Here is a 7,663-nt window from a genome sequence, read left to right as displayed (position 1 = left end):
TTTAACCAGTCATCTGTTATTGGGCACTCCAGTTTTTTCAGATTTTTCCACATATGAGTGCAATCTTTCTATATCTGTCTCTTTCTTGCTGAATCATTTAACTCAACATAATACTTTTCATGTTGATCCACTTATATGCGAATTTCATGACTTCATCTTTTCTAACAGCTGCGTAGTATTCCATTGTGTAGATGTACTAAGGTTTCTTTAACTAGTCATCTGTTATTGGGCACTCCAGTTTTTTACAGATTTTTGTTATTGTAAACAGTGCTGCAATGAACATACAGATGAAGATGTCATTCCTACTATACCTTTTTGCCTCTCTGGGATATATTCCCAGGAGTGGTATTGCTGGGTCAAATGGGAGCTCAATGTCTAATTTTTTGAGAATCGTCCATATTGTTTTCCAAACGGGCTGAACCAGTCCGCATTCCCACCAGCAGTGAAGGAGAGTCCCATTCTCCACACATCCGCACCAACACTTGTTGCTTTTGCTTTTTTGGATGTGGGCCAGTCTCTGTGGTGTAAGATGATATCTCATTGTTGTTTTGATCTACATATCCCTTATGGTTGATTAGGCAGGTAGAGCATATTCTCATGTGTTTCTCAGCCATTTGGATTTCTTCTTTGGAAAAGTTTCTGTTCATTTCATCACACCATATTTGATCGGTTTGGCAGTTTTCTTCTTGTTGAGTTGAACCAAAGCCTTGTATATCCTTGATATCAATCCCTTATCGGATGGGTATTGGGTAAATATCCTTTCCCATTCTGTACACTGTCTTTGTAATTTAGTCACTCTTTCTTTTGAGGTGCAGAAGCTTCTTAGTTTAATATAGTCCCATTTATTTATCTCTGTTTTCACTTGCTTTGCCAGTAGAATGTCATCTTTGAAGATACCATTGGCTTCAATGTCGTGGAGGGTTTTGCCGACCTTGTCTTCAATGTACCCTAGATATTCTGGTCTGATGTTGAGGCCTTTAATCCATTTTGATCTGACTTTTGTACATGGTGATGGGTGGAGATCAGAGCCCATATTTTTGCATGTAGCTGTCCAGTTTTGCCAGCACAATTTGTAACATGTATTCTTTTTTTTCTTTATTGTTCACACCCAGCGATGCTCAAGGGTTATTGTTGGGTCTGCACTCATGAATTACTCCTGTCGATGCTCGGGGAACCATATGGGATGATGGGAATCAAACTCAGATTGGCCGCGTGCAAGGGAAACGCCCTATCTAGTGTGCTATCACTCCAGCCCCATAATATGTATTTTTAAATGTTAAGTTATGTCTCTAAAAAACTTCCAATCAGATAAACAATTGTTGACCATATTAATAATTTAGAGGCACTTTAATGAACCAAAATTTGATGCTGGTATAAAAGATACTGCTAACATTGCACATTTGATCATTATTTATTTTGTCATATAGGTAACCTGAATTAGTGATACCTGGTTTTAATTTTCATTTCATAATGTAACATCTTATGAATTTATTTTCACTAGGATGGTTGAACATAAAGTATTAAATTCCAAGTGTGAGTTCTAAGAATGTGATTTCTTAGTTGTTTTAGTACCTCAGTGGTCCAACATATCAATGTATACTTGTATAGTTCATTATTTTGTGACATGTCTATTAATTTTTCACTAGCCAGAAGTCCTGGATATAGAATTTTTAAAAGAATCTCTTTGAATGGAATTGATTGGAATGTTGCAAAGTTATTTCTCTTTTCTTGTAACCATTTATTTTTATTTTCCCTACCCAAACCAACAAATCAGTCTTTATTACTCTCATTGTATACTGTATATAATATGGACTGTGATTTTTCAGTTACTTTTGGTGATTTTTTTCTATATTTGTCCTAAGACTGTGTAGATAATATTGAGTGCATAGTTGAAAAATGTAGGAGTGGCCATTCTGTTTGTCTTTAACTGATCTTCATGGACTCTCCATTAATCTTTGGCTATATTGTATCAATTAGAATTTTCAAAAACTGAAATGTTAAGCTCCTAAAATACCCCCTGTCCCTTTTTGGCCCTTTTTAATTGTAGTTGTTGCAATATCTAGGGGTCACACTCAAATAGTTCTTACTGTCTCTTAATTATGGCAACTTTTGCTTTCATTCCTAGGGATCAATCACATTTGGTGTTGTGGGTCACATCCTCACACACTCAACCTAGACCCTTTTCCATGAATCATTTCCCCAGGATATATTGGAATTTTAAAAATGTTTTTCTACGGACTATTAAGTTATTATATATATGTATATATACATATATATATATATAAAATCACCATGTGGAAAGTTATAAAGCATTCAGGTTTAAGTCTCAGTTATACAATGGTTGAACACCCATCTCTTCACCAGTACACATATTCCACCAACAAGAACCCCAGTATACTGACCCTCCCACCCCCACCCCCAGTCTGTGTAGCTGATAATTTTCACTTTACTTTCCTCTTTACTTTGATTACATTCAATATTTCCACAAAAAAATTCACTATTATTGTTTGGAGTTCCCCCCCAAAATCAGACCTGCTGAAAAGGAAGCATTTGACAATTTGTTTTGCACTGCAGAGAATGAAGCGATATGAGGTTTTGGATTTCTGTATTCTAGTGTTTTAGTAACTAAAATTCCCAGGGAAATTTCTGCCAGAAATTGCATCATTGCAATCTCATACCTGTCTTTAGTGGTCCTTATAAATGGCGGATGCCACGCCTTTGCACATGAAAAGGAAAAGCTGAGAGAGAAAGACCTTTCCCCTCCGGGGACGGCATGGCGCAGTGGCTTAGTCCACAATCTAGAGACATTTCTGCAAGAAGATGCTGGTACCAAGAGTCGTTTAGCTGGCCTCTGGGGTCATGGTCATTCAGCAGCGGAGAGGACTCACAGGTGCGGCCACCCAGGTCACATCTCGGCAGAGAGCTGAGTTATATTTTTTTCTATATTTTTTATGACCGTTAAAAGAGCTGTACTTGTCTTTGGTAAATCAATCCTATCATTGTGCATTACCGGTTCAACATATTAGTAAATTACACTTTCTAATATTTTCTTTAGAATTTGTGAATTCATGTGTGTGAGTTTCAGTGAAAAGGTGCTGCGGTGTCTGGGCACATAGGCACGGAGGGTGGCTGAGAGCTGTTCCCCTGAGAGGCCCGAAGCAGTGGATGGGCGAAGGATCAGGGAACAGAAAAACTGGAAAACTGGGCCCCAGGCTTGTCAGTAGTCAGTCTATTTCATTCTCTCTCTAGTATACCCTAATCTTTCCCCCTCGGGTACAATCATAGTTGCAGTTTTATTTGTAGTCCCAGTCATCAGAGTTCCATTATCCTAGACTCCTTGTAAAACTCAAAGTCCTCTACCTCATTACATTTTCTTCCTCATCTCATCATAGTCTCATAGTCCTCTACTTCAGTCACCATTGTTATCTCATCCTCCCTCTAGTCCTCAAAAACCTCAAAGTCCCAAAGTCCTCAAATTCCACAAATCCCAAGTCCAAAATAGCTCAGTTCTCATCCTCTCCTCTTTCCCCTCACAGCAGAATTATACAGAAAACAGGAAGGGTGGGGATACACCAAGGTGGGGGCTGAACATTACCATAACAACAGCCAATGTACAACCACTCCCTCAGGAGATTAACTCAAGAACAAAATCTCATTTAAGGATATTACTCCAGAATACTAGGAGATCTGTTCAAGGGCAGGATTTCATCTAAGGTGTATTGCTCTCTCCTTTCCTTAGCTGTTAACTCATTTAAACTATAATAGTAAATTTATTTCTTATAATATTTCTAGTCATTTCTAGTGTAGCCACAGTAAGAGATATATTAAGCTAAAAGGGTGGCTCTTCTGGGGACATCTCCCTAGATAGTCCAGAGCACAGTCCTCAGGCCAAGTTAGTCTTCCCTAACCCCAGCAGGGTCCTTATTCAGTTACTTCTTTGTGGGTGATGACAAAGTTTGTTCCATGACCGTCCTCCGAACTTATTACATTTATGGTGCTTAGCTTGTCTCCTTTTGATGCCAGGGTAGCTCACAGCTTGCTGTGGGTCCATCCAATCCTTTCGCTGAGACTCTGCTTTTAGAGTGCTAGGAACTAAGGGCAACTGAGGCTTATGTAATGTAAATATGGATGCCCAGGAGTAAATATTATTTTGGAGTCAAAAATCATGTTACAAAGCATAGCATGAAATGTGTTCCTGTGTCCATACAAAAAAAGGCATTGCTAAATCAATCATACAAATGATATAAAAGAAGGAGAAAGGCGATATAGGATTATTGGTGCTTATAGATTTGGGTGTGTCTTAAGGGCACTGTTGTGGGAGTGGCTCAATAAACGTTAAGCTCCCTGCAAGGGGTGGGGGGAAAGGACAATCCTATGTTATCCAACACATGTCTGTAATAAAGAAATCAAATTTTCGGAAAGCTTGTCATATCAGACAATTATGAGCCAAATTTGAGGAGAGTTAACTGCATGAAAAGTAGCAAACCTAATTCATTGTAGTACAGGCTGTGTACACAAAGTTATAACACTTTCTTAACATTTTAATTTTTATAGTTGTTTTAGTTTAATCTCATTTATTTTTAGCAAAGAAATGTGATTTATAAAGTTATTTTTAGTTGAGTTTTAGACATATCATGTTCCAGCAGCAATTTTACCACCAGTGTCAACTTCCCTCTACCAGTGTCCCCAGGTCCATTCCATCTTACCACCCCAGCCTGCATCCTTGACAGGTACATTTTTTAGCTTGTTGTTGTAGTTTGGAGAGGAACATAGAGGAGTGGTACAGCTATATATCCAAACTGTGGAGTTAACAAAATGGAAAACGTGAGATCCATCCTGTCAACCTGGTTTTTAATTAGAATTATTTCACTTTTCAAAAGATATAGAAAAATAACGATTGATTTCAATATTTGAAATTTTGTAATTTTCCATTATTTTTCAAGAAAGATCACTTTGATTAAAAAGGAAAAAATACTATAATCTTCCATGGGAGATCTCAAGAATATTATGCCATTAATTTATCCACTAAAATAGACAGGAACATGATTTAGACAAAATTGAAGGCTCTACTGCTACAGGTTTCAGAAAGGTGAAGTTCGTTGAATTCATATTCTTTCTTGGGCTCATCTGTAAAACAGAAATATAATTTAGAAAGAACTCTAAAATCTCTCTAAGGAAAAGGGATATTTGAACAAATTCAGATGGTTGTCTTGAATTCATGGTCATCTTAATGAGTTTCCTAAAGCACAATGACATTTGATCTTTAAACAAATAAAATAGTGCGAATACACTTAAGTTACACACACATAGTAACGAACACATATCAGTATTAAAGTTTTATTTTATTACAGTTTTTAATTTTGAAAGTCTATCCAGCTGTGCTCAGAACTTACTCTTTGATCTGTGCTTGGAGGACCATACATGGTGCCAGGGATCCAACAAATATTGGTCCTGTGCAGTGCAAGCACCTTAAACCATGAACTATCTGTCTTGACCCTCAATGTAAATATTTATTAAAAATTTTAGAATAATGAGTTATTTTAACCTCCCTTATGCCTATTATTCTTTCGCACTTGATATGAAAGACCACATCAACTGTGGCTTTGGTGGACGATATCCACTGTTCTAATGCAGTTACTAATAGCACTAATTTTATAATAATTTTTATATATAATTCTGTCCCTCAGAACAGCGATTGTTCTATTTTTTTTCAAGTTATATAGCTATAGAACTTAGGAAAATTAAGGGAATTTACAAGGTTTTTTCTTAACATATGTTGAACTAATATGCATATGATATTTTTTCTGAAGGTACATGCATCTGGTTTGAAGATTATATACAATTTACAGAAATAAAATATAACTGATCTTAAGAAAAGATACTGCATACTTTTGTCCACATCTTTTGCAGTGCACATTTTACATCCTTGTTCCTCAAGCTATAGATCAAGGGATTCAGCATGGAGATAATGAGGGTGTAAAATATAGAGGCTATTTTATCAGTGTCAAAGGAGTGGCTGGACTTGGGGTTCACATACATAAATATCAAAGACCCATAGAATACAGTGACCACTGTCAGGTGGGATCCACAGGTGGAAAAAGCTTTGCGTCTGCCCTCAGCTGACTTCATCTTGAGGATGGCCATGAGGATGAGCAGGTATGACACAATGACTACTAGAAGAGTGAAAAACGAATTTACAGCAGAGAAAATCAGTATCAGAAACTCAACTTCTTGTGTATTTGAGCAGGCCAATGTTAACACAGGCAGAGTGTCACAGTAGAAACTATTGACAACATAATTGCAAAAAGATAAATTAAAAAAGCTTTACCGTGATTAGAAGAGAAATGAAGGTGCTGTAGAGATAGGGGATTGCCACCAACACCAGACACAGCCTTTGGGACATGATGACTGTGTAGAACAGAGGGTTGCAGATGGCCACATAGCGGTCATAGGACATGGTTGCCAGAATGAAAAATTCATTAATAATAAAAATGAGGAAGAAAGCCATCTGTGTGGCACAGAAATAAACGGAGATTGTATTTTGTTCCATAAGGAAATTTTCCAACATTTTAGGTCCCACAGCCGTGGAGTAGCCGAAATCGGTGAGCGCCAGGTGTCTGAGAAAGAAGTACATGGGTGTCTGCAGCCTGGGGTCCACCTTGGTAAGGATGACCATGCCCAGGTTGCCCACCAGTGAGATCATGTAGATGACAAGGAAGAGCACAAATAGGGGAGCCTGCAGCTCTGGGCGGTCTGTGATTCCCAGGAGGATGAATTCCTTCAGCTCTGTGAGGTTGTGTTTGTCCATTGAGGTCATAAATACACATATTCTGAAGAGAGACATCACCAGCAATAGTTAAGAAATTTTACCTATAAATATATGATATTTATATATAAAATATTTTAATACAAATTTAAATCTAATATGTTGTAATTCCATCTCTCTAGCACATGCACATAAAAAGCACATTCATAATTTATATGCATAATATACATGGGGCTGGAGCGATAGCACATTGAAGGGCATTAACCTTATGCATGGCCAACCATGTTCGATTCCTCTGCCCCTCTCGGAGAGCCCCGCAAGCTACCAAGAGTATCCCACCCATATGTGTGGGGTCCCCCCTGTGGGAATCATCCTATCCTGCAGGGAGGACCCTTCGTGGGGCTAAGGAGGGGACGCAACCAAACGAAGAGACGCAGAGCCAGAAGGAGGAGGAGAGAGAGAGGGTTTATTCACAGCAGTTACAATACCTATACCTCTTGGTGGGAGGGGGCAGTATGCATGCTTGGACCCCCATAGGAACAATAGTAAAATGCAGATCAGGTATGGGCGTTGACTAGTGAGAGAGGAATGGCGAACTGATAAGATCAGTAAGGTCAACAGTGGTGACCTTGTTACAGGAATCCCAAGTAAGCCTCCGCTTGACTAGAGGATCAGAGCCGGGCTTGTAAAATGGCTCCCTACATCTCCCCCTGTTTTGTTTTAAATTAAATGTGGTCAGGGAGGCATTGTCCGGTAACCCTTGTGACACAAACACGAAAGCATGAAAATACACATCTCAAGTGGGGGGATGTGGGCGACACATGTGCTCGGGCACCACATGTGCTCGGCCACATGGGCACAAGCAGCACATGGGCTCAGGCAGCATATGCGCGCACT

General features: G+C 38.7%; 1 pseudogene; it reads right to left on the bottom strand.

Moving 5' to 3' along the window:
• Positions 1-5,868: 5,868 nt before the first annotated feature.
• On the bottom strand, positions 5,869-6,817 carry LOC101551898 (olfactory receptor 8K3-like; annotated as a pseudogene).
• Between the last annotated feature and the right edge of the window lie 846 nt (positions 6,818-7,663).

This window comes from Sorex araneus, chromosome 6, assembly GCF_027595985.1.
Source record: "Sorex araneus isolate mSorAra2 chromosome 6, mSorAra2.pri, whole genome shotgun sequence".
NCBI classification, from domain to species: domain Eukaryota; kingdom Metazoa; phylum Chordata; class Mammalia; order Eulipotyphla; family Soricidae; genus Sorex; species Sorex araneus.
The sequence above is the reverse complement of the archived record's forward strand: the minus strand, read 5'-3'. Positions and strand labels throughout refer to the sequence as shown.